Source organism: Scyliorhinus canicula, chromosome 9, assembly GCF_902713615.1.
Source record: "Scyliorhinus canicula chromosome 9, sScyCan1.1, whole genome shotgun sequence".
NCBI classification, from domain to species: Eukaryota; Metazoa; Chordata; class Chondrichthyes; order Carcharhiniformes; family Scyliorhinidae; genus Scyliorhinus; species Scyliorhinus canicula.
In genome coordinates, this window is record NC_052154.1 from 197315039 (window position 1) to 197331795 (window position 16757).

The 16757-nt window shown below is 49.8% G+C and overlaps 1 protein-coding gene across 1 annotated transcript in view; it reads right to left on the bottom strand.

The window, feature by feature from the left end:
• Positions 1 to 16222, bottom strand: part of shank2b (SH3 and multiple ankyrin repeat domains 2b) — a 1049335-nt gene extending 1033113 nt beyond the window's left edge. The window contains exon 1 of the mRNA XM_038808421.1: positions 16194 to 16222. The gene's annotated coding sequence lies outside the window, so the exon portion shown is untranslated. The remainder of the gene's footprint in view (positions 1 to 16193) is intronic.
• Positions 16223 to 16757: the final 535 nt, after the last annotated feature.

Below are 16757 nucleotides of genomic sequence, written 5' to 3' on the forward strand. Positions count from 1 at the left end.
AAATGTAGGGGCAGTATTGAGATGTTTGTAGGTAACACAACACAATAACACAACTGTTTATTGGGACATATGAAATACTAACGGGCTCGATAGATGGGTAAAAATGTGACAGGGGGACCTTGGAGCACAGATCCACAGATCTCTGAAGGTAGCAGGACAGGTAGATAAGATAGTTAAAAAGCAGACGGGATACCTCTCTTATTAACTGAAAGACAGAGAAGGGAAGTTACAGTATTGCCGTAATGAACACTAGTTAGGCCACAGATTGAGTACTGCACACAATTCTGCTGACTGCGTTTGAAGGGGGCTGTTGTCACGCTAGCACTCGGCACAGAGGAGATTTATGAGGATGTCACCAGAAATGGAGAATTTAAGCTTTGTGGAAAGTTGAGATCAGTTGGAGTATTTTCTTCCAAACACAGGAGGCTGAGAGAGATTATCGAGACTGTACAAAATGCTGAGTGGCCTGGAGAGAAGAAACTATTGCCCTACAGGGCAAAGTCAATAATCAGGGAGAACTGATTTGAAGTAAGTGAAAAAATGAAAAAATGAAAATCGCTTATTGTCACGAGTAGGCTTCAATGAAGTTACTGTGAAAAGCCCCTAGTCGCCACATTCCGGCGCCTGTCCGGGGAGGCTGGTATGGGAAGATAGAAAGATAGAAAGATTAAAGGAGAGTTGGAGACATTTTTTCACCCAGGTTGGTGGGGTCTGGAACATTCTACATGATACAAGCTTAAATCGCCGTCATATTTTTAAAAAACTTGGATACCAACTTGAGGTGCCTGAACTGACTGAGCTGTGAATGAGGAGGCTGAAGGATTAGGTTGGACAATTCTTTCCTGGCCAGTACAAATGTGACTGGCTGAATAGTTTCCTCCTGTGCTATACATTTACTTGCTTTTGTGGTTCTTCAAACCGTAATTTATTCTGGCCTGCCGAGATTGAAATACATTCTGACTCCATAATGTGTCTCCACCATCAACAGGGCCCAAGTCAGGAGTGTAATCCAATGTTCTCCACTTCCCTGGATGAGCTCAGCTCCAGCAACAAGAACACCGTCCTGGACAAAACAGGTCATTTGATCGGCACTCCATCCACCACCTTAAACATTCACTCCCTCCGCCACTCACACCATCTACAAGATGCCCTGCAGCAACTCACCAGGCATCTTTGACAGCACCTTCGGAGCCCATGACCTCTACCACTTAGAAGGACAGGGCTAACAGACATACGGAAGCAGCAGCACCTGCAACTTCCTGTCCAAGCCAGCTGACTTGAAACTCTATTGCCATTATTTCAGTGTCGCGAGATCATAATGCTGGATTCCCATCCTAACAGCACCATGGCTATAGCTACACTACATGGACTGCAGCAGTTCAAGAGGGTCACGTGGTGCACAGTAGTTAGCACTGCTGCTACTCAGCTCCAGGGACCAAGGTTCAATTCCGGCCTCGGATGACTGTCTGTGTGGAGTTTGCACCAAAGGGAACGTACACAGTATGTACATAGTAGACAAAAATAATAATCAACAGAGTACATTGACAAATGGTACATCGACAAACCGTGATTGTTACAGTGCAGAACAAGGGGCCAAACAAAGCAATTGCTGCGTGGGTTTCCTCCGGGTGCTCCGGTTTCCTCCCACAGTCCAAAGATGTGCAGGTTAGGTGGATTGGCCATGCTAAATTGCCCCTTAGTGTCTAGGGATGTGCAGGTTACGTTACAGGGATAGGGTGGGATTTTCAGAGGACTAGGCCTGGAGGGAGTGATCTTTTGGAGGGTCAGTACAAAGACAATGGACTGAATGGCCTCCTTCTGCTACTATGGTCACCACCTTCTCAAGGACAATTAGAGAGGGGGAAATGACGGCCGACCCTGCTGGCAACACATCCCGAAAATTACATGGAAAAAAATGTTTTCAAATCATTAGAACTGACGTAGATCATGCAAAGTGAATAGTTTGTGAAATGTTCTGTGCATGTCTTTCATTTCTCCGCCTACAGAAAGTGGAGTTCCTGGTAGATTAATTGATGCAGTAAATATTTCCTTCCATGATTGAGGCTTTCATAATTCATTACAAGCACCTTGAGAGTAGGTTAAACAGTGCAATTAATTTGGGTTTGCTTCAAGCATTTTAGGAAAATGGTTAATCAATAATATAAAGGGAATATATTAGATTTCAGCTAAGAACATTACCTCAGCAGTCACTCAGAGGTAGCAGTCATTCAAAAAGCAGACATGCTTTCTGACATGCTGGACACAACACAGAAAGGTGAGCGGAGATTCTGCACCATCATTCACTTCAGCACTGAAATACTGAAAGGTAACTCCACGTTCACTGTCCATTCTCATTTCTGCCTTTGCTTTAAGCTTCTCAATTAGAGACTAAAGATCATCTTAGATTTCCCTATGATAACAAGCTGTTTTGTATTAATAAAACCTTTCACAACCTCAAGATGTTTCAATGTGTTCACCAACAAAGAAGCACTTCTGAAATGTGCTCACTGATGTAGAAAACATGAGAGCTGGTTTGGGCACAGCAAGATCCCAAAGATAACAATTTGTAATTACCAGAAAATCTGTCTTAATGACAAACATTGGCAAGAGACCAGGGATACCTCCCCTGATCTTTGAAATAGTGACATGGGGGGCCTGGCCTGCGATCAGGGCCCACCGATCTGCAGGCAGGCCTGTACCGTGGGGGCACTTCTTCCTTCTACGCCGGCCTCTGTCGGGCTCCACCATGGCAGGCACGGAGAAGATACCCCCCCTGTGCATACGGCAGAACCCACCGGCCGGTCTGCGCATGCGCCAGAACACGCCGGCCCTTTGGCTCCGGTTGTCACGACGCCAACCTCTCGGGCGCCGGCTTAGCACCCGGAAGTGCGGGGGATTCCGCAACTTCCGGGTGGCCCAGTGCGGTTACAATGGCGAAATCGTGGCGAGAGCTGATTTGATGCCAAATCGCGATTCTCCATCACCTCGACAGCGGCATCAATGTGTTCCAGAATGTACGTACAGTAAACACTTTGTATATCACCGGTATTCTCCGGGGCCGTCGTGATTCTCCGATGGGGCAGGTTCCCGACGGCGCGGTTCACCTGTGCTTTTAAAAAATCGTGAAACTGGCACCGTGGCTGCTGGGGGAGAGGGGGGGGGGTATGAGAGTGTAGCGGGGGGGGGGGTTCAGTAGGGTGGGTTGTGAGGTCAGGCGGGACTGGCACCATTGCCAGGGCCTGTAAAGCAGCTGCTCACGTCGCTGACTGCCCACTGTGAACTCAGGGCCACGTGTCGTATTGGTGCCCCCCCCCCCCCCCCACCACCACTCCCCCCCCCCCCCCGCCACCCCCCCACCACTCCCCCCTCCCCCCCCCCCCGGCCACCCCCCCCCCCCCCCCCGGCCACCCCCCCACCCCCCCCCCCCCCGGCCACCCCCCCACCAACTCCCCCCCCCCGCCGGCCACCCCCCCCCCCCTGGCCACCCCCCCACCACTCCCCTCCCCCCCCCCCCACCCCCGGCCACCCCACTGGGTGTTTTGACTTCAAATCATCACTGGAAAACGTTGAGTTTCATGTTTTATTTCAGATTTCCAGCTTGCCAGTGTTTTGGTTTGTGTTAGTGTCGAATTCTACTGTGTATTTTTTCAGGAATGCCCAACCTGATATTCTGTTAATCTCCCTGATGAGATTTTCATTGTCTCTTTCACCCACCTTCCTTTTGTGATTTTCCTGTTTCCTGTATTATATTAAATTGTGATTGGCTGCTAACATTCATTCCCACAATAGTTTTGTTTTCTCAACAGCTATCTGACTTTTTCCTTATGGATTCTGAAATAAATTCCACCCTTTAACCTGTCGATCTACACTCGATCACAGATACCTCCTTGGAGATTATGGTCTCGGATTGATCATAAGAACATAAGAACTAGGAGCAGGAGTAGGCTATCTGGCCCCTCGAGCCTGCTCTGCCATTCAATGAGATCATGGCTGATCTTTTGTGGACTCAGCTCCACTTTCCGGCCCGAACACCATAACCCTTAATCCCTTTATTCTTCAAAAAACTATCTATCTTTACCTTAAAAACATGTAATGAAGGAGCCTCAACTGCTTCACTGGGCAAGGAATTCCATAGATTCACAACCCTTTGGGTGAAGAAGTTCCTCCTAAACTAAATCTACTTCCCCTTATTTTGAGGCTATGCCCCCTAGTTCTGCTGTCACCCGCCAGTGGAAACAACCTGCCCGCATCTATCCTATCTATTCCCTTCATAATTTTAAATGTTTCTATAAGATCCCCCCTCATCCTTCTAAATTCCAACGAGTACAGTCCCAGTCTACTCAACCTCTCCTCATAATCCAACCCCTTCAGCTCTGGGATTAACCTAGTGAATCTCCTCTGCACACCCTCCAGTGCCAGTATGTCCTTTCTCAGGTAAGGGGACCAAAACTGAACACAATACTCCAGGTGTGGCCTCACTAACACCTTATACAATTGCAGCATAACCTCCCTAGTCTTAAACTCCATCCCTCCAGCAATGAAGGACAAAATTCCATTTGCCGCCTTAATGACCTGTTGCACCTGTAAACCAACTTTTTGCGACTCATGCACTAGCACACCCAGGTCTCTCTGCACAGCAGCATGTTATAATATTTTATCATTTAAATAATAATTCCTTTTACTGTTATTCCTACCAAAATGGATAACCTCACATTTGTCAACATTGTATTCCATCTGCCAGACCCTAGCCCATTCACTTAACCTATTCAAATCCCTCTGCAGACTTCCAGTATCCTCTGCACTTTTTGCTTTACCACTCATCTGTTTGATGAGGGGCTGTTTAGCACAGGGCTAAATCGTTGGATTTGAAAGCAGACCAAGCAGGCCAGCAGCACGGTTCAATTCCCGTAACAGCCTCCCCGAACAGGCGCCGGAATGTGGCGACTAGGGGCTTTTCACAGTAACTTCATTGAAGCCTACTCGTGACAATAAGCAATTTTCATCTTAGTGTCATCTGCAAACTTGGACACATTGCACTTGGTCCCCAAATCCAAATCATCTATATGCACGGTAGCATTGTGCATCTATATGCACAATGTCATCGTGCATCTATATGCATGGTAACAATTGCTTCACAGCTCCAGGGTCCCAGGTTCGATTCTGGCTTGGGTCACTGTCTGTGTGGAGTCTGCACATCCTCCCCATGTGTGCGTGGGTTTCCTCCGGGTGCTCCGGTTTCCTCCCACAGTCCAAAGATATGCAGGTTAGTGGATTGGCCATGCTAAATTCCCCTGAGTGTCCAAAATTGCCCTTAGCGTTGGGTGGGGTTACTGGGTTATGGGGATAGAGTGGAGGTGTTGACCTCAGTTTGGGTGCTCTTTCCAAGAGCCGGTGCAGACTCGATGGGCCGAATGGCCTCCTTCTGCACTGTAAATTCTACGATAATCTATCTATGATACATTGTGAACATTGTGAACACTGATCCCTGAGGGACACCACTAGCTACTGATTGCCAACCAGAGAAACACCCATTAATCCCCACTCTTTGCTTTCTATTAATTAACCAATCCTCTATCCATGCACTTTACCCTTAATGCCATGCATCTTTATCTTTATCTTATGCAGCAAGCTTTTGTGTGGCACCTTGTCAAAAGCTTTCTGGAAATCCAGATATACTACATCCATTGGCTCCCCGTTATCTACTGCACTGGTAATGCCCTCAAAACATTCCACTAAATTAGTTAGGCATGACCTGCCCTTTACGAACCCATGCTGCGTCTGCCCAATGGGACAATTTCCATCCAGATGCCTCCCTATTTCTTCCTTGATGATAGATTCCAGCATGTTCCCTGCTACCGAAGTTAAGCTAACTGGCCTATAATTACCCGCTTTCTGCCTATCTCCTTTTTTAAACAATGGTGTCACGTTTGCTAATTTCCAATCCACCGGGACCACCCCAGAGTCTAGTGAATTTTGGTAAATTATCACTAGTGCATCTGCAATTTCCCTCGCCATCTCTTTTAGTACACTAAGATGCATTCCATCAGGGCCAGGAGACTTGTCTACCTTTAGCCCCATTAGCTTGCCCATCACTCCCTCCTTAGTGATAACAATCCTCTCAAGGTCCTCACCTGTCATAGCCTCATTTCTATCAGTCGCTGGCATGTTATTTGTGTCTTCCACTGTGAAGACCGACCCAAAAAACCTGTTCAGTTCCTCAGCCATTTCCTCATCTCCGATTATTAAAACTCCCTTTTCATCCTCTAAAGGACCAATATTTACCTCAGCCACTCTTTTTAGTTTCATTTTTTGTAGAAACCAGTCATGCTGCTTGTCTGAATAAGTAGAAACTTCCTCCAGTTAAATACTGGGAATTATACAATGTCTTCAGTTCCTATCACAAACATTGATCTCTCGACATGGACTTGAACCCTGTGAAGCTGAATCAAAGTGTTCACAATCTCGGAATCACATCTGACCCCCAAGGTGAGCTTTCAACACATCTGTTCTGTCAGTAAGACTGCCTCCGCCTACCTCAGTAACATCAGCCATCTCTGCCTCCCCTCAATGTGCTTGTATTAGCTCAAGACTTGACTATTCCAAAGTTCTTCTGGTTAGTCTCCCATTTCCCACCCTGTTTAAACCTGAGCCTCTCTCTCTGCTGGCTATATCTCGACTGTCACCGAATCCTGGCCATCCATTATCCCCACGTTCCCTCATCTACATGAGCAACACCTCAATTTGACATTTCTCTTCCTTGCTTTCAATCCCTCTGTGGCATTTCCCTCCCTATTGCTGTTAAAATTCTGTTGCTCAAAACCTGCCGAGATAGATAGATAGAGAAATACAGAACAGAACGGGCCCTTCGGCCCACGATGTTGTGCCGAACTTTTGTCCTAGGTTAATCATAGAATTTTGGACACTAAGAGCAATTTATCATGACCAATCCACCCAACCTGCACATCTTTGGACTCGATATTCCTCCAATTCTGGTTTATTGCCTGTCCCTTATTTTAATTGGCCCACCGATGGCAGCCATTCCCGCAGCTGCCCAGATCCTCAGCTGTGGAATTTCCTCACTAAACCTCTCTACTTCTTTGCACAGTAAGAAGTCTTACAACTCTCCTCAGAACCTACCCTTTCTGTCCCAATGTATCCTGCCCAATCAGTGCCAAATGTTATTTAACTGGTTGCTGCCAATGCATCTTGGGGTGTTTACACGTTAACAGCATTACTGAAATGCAAGTTGTCACTTTGAAAGAAAGGTCATTGACTTGAAACATTTACTCCTGATTCCTGATTGGTGGAGTGTTTTCCCAGGCTGCGTTTTTCCAGTTTGTATGGTTAGTTTGCCACAGGATAAAGTAACAGATACAAACATGTCCTGACTGGCATTTTCCATTATTCCTGCCCTCAATAATGATGAAGCTCACTATCGCGGATCTTTATTTCAGAATGTGCTGACTGTCAGATATTGGTGCATATTCTCTCCAGCCGTACATACATACAAATAAAAACAGTCAATATACATACATAGAAATATACACATCCAAATATATATACACACATATATACACAATCAAATATACATACAAACAAACATAAATATACATACATACAAATATACATTCATACAAATATTCATACAACTATACATACAGAAATATAAATATGTGAATTAGGGGCAGGAGGGGGGCCATTCATTCCCTCTAGCTTGCTCTGCCATTCAATAAGATTATTGGCTGTAACCTCAACCCCCCATTCCAGCCGACCCCCGATAACCTTTCACCCCCCTTGTTTATCAAGAATCCATCCATCTCTGCCTTAAAATATTCTGAGATTCTGAAACCGCTGCCTGTGAAGGAAGACAGTTCCAGAGTCTCACGCCCCTCAGAGAGAAATTTAAAGGAATATGATTTCATGAAAAATAAATGTCACGATGATTTGTTTTCCTTTCGGCTAAATTCTCCAAATGTGTTCCCCCCGACACTAAATCCTGGCCTTCGGACCGAAGCCGATTCCCTGAACCTGCTAAAGAAAGAAGCCTTACCAAGTTGAATAGCTTGGTGACAGTCTCCACTGACAGGAAGAAAGGCCACTGGGGGTGACTGGAGTCCGGTTGGAACACATGGTTCCAACATGATGGGAGTGAAATCCGGGGAGAGATAACCCACACAGATTGAGCTGGTAACCCACACAGATTGAGCTGGTAACCTATGCAGATTGAGCTGGTAACCCACACAGATTGAGCTGGTAACCCACACAGATTGAGTTTGTAACCTATGCAAATTGAGCTGGTAACCTATGCAGATTGAGCTGGTAACCTATGCAGATTGAGCTGGTAACCTATGCAGATTGAGCTGGTAACCTATGCAAATTGAGCTGGTAACCTATGCAGATTGAGCTGGTAACCTATGCAGATTGAGCTGGTAACCTATGCAGATTGAGCTGGTAACCTATGCAGATTGAGCTGGTAACCTATGCAAATTGAGCTGGTAACCTATGCAGATTGAGCTGGTAACCCACACACACTCTCCTGAATGTGAAGACGTGGCTTAATATTTCTATTTAATTTACAGATTCTATGCAGTTCTGTTCCAATTGATTCTGATACGATGATGGTTCAGTGAGTGACTGCGTTACATAAGAGGGTCCCACAGTCATGTTTGACTGAAGTCACATTTCTGAATCTTTCCAGCATCACATTATCCTCCCAATGAAATGAACAAAATATCGAGTCGCCAGGGGACAGATGTTGGGCCCCGTTTCCACGGGGGGTAAATGGCAGCAGGGGGCGCAAAGTCTCGCAATAGGCCAAAAACGAGATTCGGCTGGCTAGATCTCGCAATGCAATTGTCCCTGTCCCCCAAGTCCATATAATAACGAGAACCCCATTTAATTATATATTTCAATATCGTTAGCGGGCTTCCCCTTTGCATCGCCCCCCCCCCCCCCCTCCCAAATTCAAGTCTCCCCCTTGGCTGACGTCACGTCGGTGAGGTTTACACCAGGTCTGGACCAATGTGAGCCTGTCAGAGAGAAAGTGCCAGGGGGCTCAGAGGTATGACAGTCCCAGGAGGGGATCTCCCTGGGATTGCCTCCTGCCTGTGCTCCCGGCACTGCCATTCCCTGTGTCCGTGGAGGGATCTTTGTGTTTACTTTTAGCGGTGTTAGATCGGGATTGCCTTCCAAAAAAAAAAAGCGCCCCCCCCCCCCCCTTTCCGGGACATTGGTGGCTGGGCGGGGCTCATGTGGCCTAGTACCCGTCTCCTGCATTTCTTTCCCAACAATGTTTAAAAATTAGGTGGGAAAAGCGAGCTACACACTGCTTTCCCCACAAAATTGTGAAAACAAATTGAAAAAATACCAAGAAAATACCATCTAACAGAATGGGTGCGAATCTCCGACCCCCACGCTGGGTGGGAGAATCGCGGGGGTGCCGGGCGAATCACGCCACGCCGCCCTGGCACCCCCACGCGATTCTGCCACCCCACCCAAAATGACGTGTCGCGTTTTGCGACAGGCCACTCGGAGAATCGCCGCTCGCCATTTCTAACGGCGACCGGCGATTCTCCAGCCTGGATGGGCCGAGCGGCCTGACGAACCCAACCGGTTCACACCACGGCAACCACACTTGGTCGCTGCCGGCGTGAACATCGTGCGTCCACGGCATGTGGGGCCTGTGGGGGCCGGAGGGAGGATCGAGCACCACAGGCGTGCTCAGGAGGTGTCTGGCCCACCGATCGTCGGGCCGGCGTCTCTAAAAGACGCACTCTTTTCCCTCCGCCGCCCCGCAAGATCAAGCCGCCATGTCTTACGGGGCAGCGGAGGGGAAGACGGCAACCGCGCATACGCGGGTGACGTCACTTAGGCGCCGCCGGCCGCGTCATTCCGGGACCGCTTTGACGCAAGCGTCAAGGCCCGGTGCGCGAGATTGACGCGCCGCCCCTCCTAGCCCCTTTGGGGGGGGGAGAATAGGGGGCGAGGAGCGGCCTCCAACGCCGGAGTGAAACACTGAAATTTTGCCCAATATATGTGGTGATATGACTATGGGCTGTATCATGGATGGATGGTGTGTGGCCTCCAACCAGCAGGTGGCGGCTAGACACACCATGCAGTCTCTATATCAAGGTCAGGTGACCTGTGACTCAGATATAATGGGAGACACATCCGTCCACCTTCAGAAGAAGATTGAGAGGGTAATAAGACATACATGTGAATGGTTGGAGCTAGGTGCAAGTCCCAGAGGAGTAGTTAGCAGACTCCATGACAACGTGCTCTGTATCAGATTGCTATCTTACCACACGAGACTCAATAAAGATTCTGGTTTGGATAAGTCACAGCGTTTGGTGGATTCCATCACAAGGTACAAAGGACTAAACATGGCAATATATATTTACATTTTCCTTCTCAGCAGTCTCCCTTGTTATTTAATTCTCAAGGTGGAGGCTACTTTCTGAGGGACAGCGTCACAGGAAAAAAAATATCTGACTGCAGCTCACTAACTTCATCGATTGTCCTTTTTGAATTCCTTTCATCTGTAACTTCATCCTTTTCTCGCACAACCTGCAATCTAACATTCCTGTCCTATCTCCTGATGCTGACTGACATGTCAATCCTTTGGAACCTAACGCACAATCAATGGACACGAAACGCAGATAAAGTCCGAACGATAGGCTTTAATACACAAGAAGTGGAGCCAGCAGCAGACGTACAGAAGAAAGGCAGGCTGCCGGATAACACGGGTTCTTATACCCCGCCTCGTAGGCGGAGCTACCTGGCCAGTAAGTGCCGAGCGTAGACTTGGTTCACCGGCCGTATGAAATGTCCTTTAAGTAAGTCCATAGCCGCGTCGTAGTCTGTCGTGTCCTCTATGAGTGTGTACATACTCCACATACGGGATCCGGCGGGTGCCAGGTCCCAAAGGGAGACCGTGTCCTGTCGGCCGTCGGGATACTCCACATACGCGTATTGCGGGTTTGCGTGGAGTAGCTGGACTCTTTTGACCAACAGGTCTGACTTGTGCACCCGCACGTGTTTCCGGAGCAGGATGGGCCCAGGGGTAGCCAGCCAGGTCGGGAGCGGGGTCCCCGAGGAAGACTTCCTGGGAAAAAAGGGGGCAGCACGGTAGCATGGTGGTTAGCATAAATGCTTCACAGCTCCAGGGTCCCAGGTTCGATTCCCGGCTGGGTCACTGTCTGTGCGGAGTCTGCACGTCCTCCCCGTGTGTGCGTGGGTTTCCTCCGGGTGCTCCGGTTTCCTCCCACAGTCCAAAGATGTGTGGGTTAGGTGGATTGGCCATGCTAAATTGCCCGTAGTGTCCTAAAAAGTAAGGTTAAGAGGGGGGTTGTTGGGTTACGGGTATAGGGTGGATATGTGGGTTTGAGTAGGTTGATCATTGCTCGGCACAACATCGAGGGCCGAAGGGCCTGTTCTGTGCTGTACTGTTCTATGTTCTATGTTCTATGTTCTAAAACAAGAAGGCGTTCATGAGGCGTTTTGGTTAGTGGTGGTACAGAGGAGTGATCGGATAGAATGGAGGGCGTCTGGGAGGACCTCTTGCCAGCGGGAGACTGGGAGATTTCTGGACCGTAGGGCCAGTAGGACAGTCTTCCAGACCGTCCCGTTCTCCCTCTCGACCTGTCCGTTACCCCGGGGGTTATAACTGGTCGTCCTGCTGGAGGCGATGCCCCAGCTGAGCAGGAATTGACGCAGCTCATCGCCATTAAAGGAGGACCCCCTATCGCTATGAATGTAAGCGGGGTAACCGAACAGGGAGAAGATGGTGTGTAGGGCTTTAATGATGGTGGTTGTGGTCATGTCGGGGCAGGGGATGGCGAACGGGAAGCGGGAGTACTCGTCAATCACATTGAGGAAGTACGTGTTGCAGTTGTTGGAGGGGAGGGGACCCTTGAAGTCCATGCTGAGACGTTCAAAGGGGCGGGAAGTCTTTATGAGATGCGCTTGTTCAGGGCGGTAGAAGTGCGGCTTGATGTGGCATTCCCTGGTCACTGTCCTGACCTCCACGATGGAGTAGGGCAGGTTGCGGGTCTTTATAAAGTGGAAAAAGTGGGTGACCCCCAGGTGGCAGAGGTCCGTGAGGAGGGTTCGGAGGTGGTCCACTCGTGCGTTAGCAGAGGTGCCGCGGGACAGGGCTTCGGGAGGATTGTTTAGCTTCCCAGGACGATACAAGATGTCGTAGTTGTAGGTGGATAGTTCGATCCTCCACCGCAAGATCTTGTTGTTCTTTATCTTGCCCCTCTGTGCGTTGTCGAACATGAAAGCTACTGACCGTTGGTCTGTGAGGAGGGTAAACCTCCTGCCGGCCAGATAGTGCCTCCAATGTCGCACAGCTTCTACTATGGCCTGGGCTTCCTTCTCGACCGAGGAATGTCGGATTTCGGAAGCGTGGAGGGTCCGGGAGAAGAAGGCCACGGGTCTGCCCGCTTGGTTGAGGGTGGCCGCCAGAGCAACATCAGACGCGTCGCTCTCGACCTGGAATGGGAGGGACTCGTCGATAGCTCGCATCGTGGCCTTTGCAATGTCTGCTTTGATGCGGCTAAAGGCCAGGCGGGCCTCCATCGACAGGGGAACGTGGCTGATTGGATGAGGGGACGGGCTTTGTCGGCGTAATTGGGGACCCATTGGGCATAATATGAAAAGAAGCCCAGACAGCGTATGAGGGCTTTGAGGGAGTGGGGGAGGGGGAGCTCCATCAGGGGGCGCATGCGTTCCGGGTCGGGGCCTATCACTCCTTTACGCACTATGTAGCTGAGGATGGCTAGACGGTCGGTGCTAAATGCGCATTTGTCCTTGTTGTAGGTCAGATTAAGGAGTTTTGCAGTTCAGAGGAATTTTCGGAGGTTGGTGTCGTGCTCCTGCTGGTCGTGGCCGCAGATGGTGACGTTATCGAGATACGGGAAGGTTGCCCGTAAACCGTATTGGTCGACCATTCGGCCCATCTCCCGTTGGAAGACCGAGACCCCATTCGTGACACTGAAAGGAACCCTTAAAAAGTGGTAGAGTTGCCTATCCGCTTTGGACGCCGTATACTTTCGGTCACTCGCGCGGATGGGGAGCTGGTGGTAGGCAGACTTGAGGTCCACCATGGAGAAGACCTTGTACTGCGCGATCCTGTTGACCAGGTCGGAGATGCGAGGGAGAGGGGATGCGTCCAGCTGCGTAAACCTGTTGATGGTCTGACTGTAGTCTATGACCATCCTATTTTTCTCCCCGGTATTAACCACCAGCACTTGTGCTCGCCAGGGGCTGTTGCTAACCTCGATAACCCCTTCCTTCAGAAGCCTTTGGACTTCGGACCTGATGAAGGTCCGGTCCTGGGCACTGTACCATCTGCTCCTGGTGGCGGCGGGTTTGCAATCCGGGGTGAGGTTTGCAAACAAGGACGGGGGATCGACCTTGAGGGACGCGAGGCTGCAGACAGTGAGGGGGGGGGGGGGGGGGGGCATGGGGCCGCCGAATTTGAATGTTAAGCTCTGCAGGTTGAACTGGAAGTCTAACCCCAGGAGTGCTGCCACGCAGAGGTGAGGGGGGATGAATAGCCTGTCAATTTTAAACTCCCTCCCCTGGACCGTGAGGTCCGCTATGCAGCACCCTGTGATCTGTACCGAGTGCGAACCGGAGGCCAGAGCGATTTTTTGTTTGACCGGGTAAACAGGGAGACTGCAGCGACTTACCGTGGCGGGGCGGACAAAACTCTCTGTGCTCCCGGAGTCTAGCAGGCAGTTTGTCTCATGGCTATTGAGGAGGATCTTCGTGGTCGCCGTGGACAGCGTGCGGGGCCGCGACTGGTCCAATGTGACTGAGGCGAGTCGTGGCAGAAACTCCGAGTCGTCATCAGGCAGGGAGTAGTCACCTGCGGGGTCCTCGGTGTCGACCCAAGATGGCGGTGCCCGCCTGCCGCACGTGGTGGGGGGTGGACAAAATGGCGGCACCCGTTCCTCGCACGTGGAGTCGGGGGTCCAAAATGGTGGCATCCGGGATCACACATGGCGGCGGGGGGGGGGGGGGGGGGGGGGGGGGGGGGGGGGGGGGGGTTGGGGCAGCGAGGTCCGCGGGCCGCAAGGGGCCCCTGTGGAGAGTGGAGGGGGGACCCGCGGTCGACGCTCGGGACCACAGCGACCGCTTTAGATTGGCAGACGGCCACAAAGTGGCCCTTCTTGCCGCAGCCCTTACAGGTTGCGGAGCGGGCCGGGCAGCGCTGGCGGGGGTGCTTTGCCTGGCCACAAAAATAGCAGCGGGGCCCTGTGGGTTTATCGGGGCTTCCTGCGGCGCAGGCCTGGGGGGGTCCGAGTCCGTGGGGGTGAGGGAGGTCGCATTCCACGCTGCCCAGGGGGCCGCCACGCGGTTGGGGGTGTACGCGCGGGCATCACGATTCGCAATGTCTAGGGAGGAGGCGAGGGCCCGTGCCTCCGTGTGGCTTAAAGTCTCTCTCTCTAAAAGTCTTTGGCGGATCTGCGAGGACTGCATACCCGCAACGAAAGTGTCTCTGATCAAAAGTTCGGTATGCTCGGCCGCAGAAACTTGTGGGCAGCCGCAGTTCCTCCCCAGAACGAGGAGGGCACGGTAAAATTCGTCCAGAGACTCACCAGGTAGTTGCTGCCTCGTGGCCAGTAAGTGCCGAGCGTAGACATGGTTCACCGGCCGTATGAAATGTCCTTTAAGTAAGTCCATGGCCATGTCGTAGTCTGTCGTGTCCTCTATGAGCGTGTACACGGCGGTGCCGACGCACGAGTGGAGGATATGCAATTTCTGTTTCCTCGTCGGGATGTTTTCGGCTGTGCTCATGTAGCTATTGAAGCAAGCCAGCCAGTGTTTAAATGCTGCTGTTGCATTTGCTGCGTGGGGGCTGAGTCGAAGACACTCCGGCTGGATACGAAGCTCCATCCTTTAAATTCTTGCGAATTAAATTGATGCACAATCAATGGACACGAAACGTAGATAAAGTCCGAACGATAGGCTTTAATACACAAGAAGTGGACCCGGCCATAGACGTACAGAAGAATGGCAGACTGCCGGGGAACACGGGTTCTTACACCCCGCCTCGTAGGCGGAGATACCTACCTCAGCCAATCGGCTAAGAGGCACATGACATACCTGGGCCAATGGGCAGCGAGTCCTCTGCACCAATGGCAGCTCACACTTCCAGATACCATAATACCCCTAGTCATACTACCACAGAAACTTTAGCAGCTTTGTCGTCAATTCACAGCTGTGACTTCAAAGTGAGTGTCTGCAGGCTGCCAACTTCAGAAGCATCACGACCCACCCAGTCCTACCCTAGCCTGGTGTTCATGCACGTGCATTAACAGCAAGCTGGAGGATTAGAGCCACGTGGGTCCTTTTGCATTTGCCGTCACAAAGGTTTCTGTGCGAACATATTAATTCTGAAGCTTTTATTTACAGAAGTTTCATTGTTTCAAAAAGAAGTCACTGAAAGGCAAGCATTAAAAACCACTGATGTGCCGTCACGGTACATCAATGATTTTTAATGCTTGGAACCCAACCAGCATTTCTGCACAGCATGACTCCACACCAAATCAGAATGACGGTAACTGGACAAATTACTTTAGTGACGTTGGCTGAGAGATATATTGGGCTGGATACCAAGGATTCCTCTACTTTTCTTCAAATAATGCTGCAGGATGCGTACAGTCCCCTAAGAAGTACATCAGCCTCAGATTAACATCTCATTCAAAAGACTGTGCAGCATTCTCTACGTAATCTAATCTGGAGTTGCGTTTGAACCTATAATCTTCTGACAGGCAAACTCACAGAGTCTAGACTGACACTTAATCACACAAAAAGTTAACCATTCTCTCACAAATATTGACCAACCTTTCGCAATCTTTCTTTCTCTACTGGTTTTCAGCATTCACGTTTTCCCAAGCTTTCACTAACAAGTTGTGCTACATTTCAGAACGTCCCACATGTTATCCACGGTCAGAGATATTACATCATGGAAAAACGTTGACAAAAACTGTTGTGTTCGATGATCATTTCTATACACATCGGCAGCCCAAGGTTTCCAATTCCAAAGCCCATCTCAGGTTGCTGGGAATTCAAATTGATCAAACAGAAAGGAGCTCATTGTGTTTCCAAAAGTGGAGAGTCGCAATTGAAAAAGACCTGAACACATTTCTCCTGGCTGAGCACTGTAAATTCTCACTTACCCTGCACTCAGAGAGCTCACGTTGGTTCTAATCAGCATAAACACATTCCTTCCCTTACCATCCGACTCCTCCTGTTTTTCAGATTTTCTTTTAACAGTGCAACAAGTAAACACAAGCCACTTACAGTGGGTAACGTCATGGGGCTGTCCAACAATTTACGAAAGATTTCACGTAGATTGTGGTTTGGGGTGGAGTTTGTTGATATTGTTGCCAAAGAAACTAAACCAAAGTAACCCAACTCAATCAAAATTGTGTATTTTATCCCCTCTTTACTGTGAAAGGCCCGGAATTCCCCCAAATCTGACCTCACAACAACATTACTGCTGAGCATGTCCATCCTGGGCCGGCCGCAATGTTCCAGTGAAGCCCAGCGCAAACTGGTGGGACAGCCCCTCATCTTCCAATTCAGCACCTTACAGCCTTCCGGACTTAGCACTGAATTCAACAACTTCCGACTCTGAACTCTCTCCTCCACCTTCAACCCATTATTATTTCTATCAATTTATTTTCATTTCATTCATTGATATGTTTTCCCCCTCACTATGATCCCCCTCCCCCCCCACC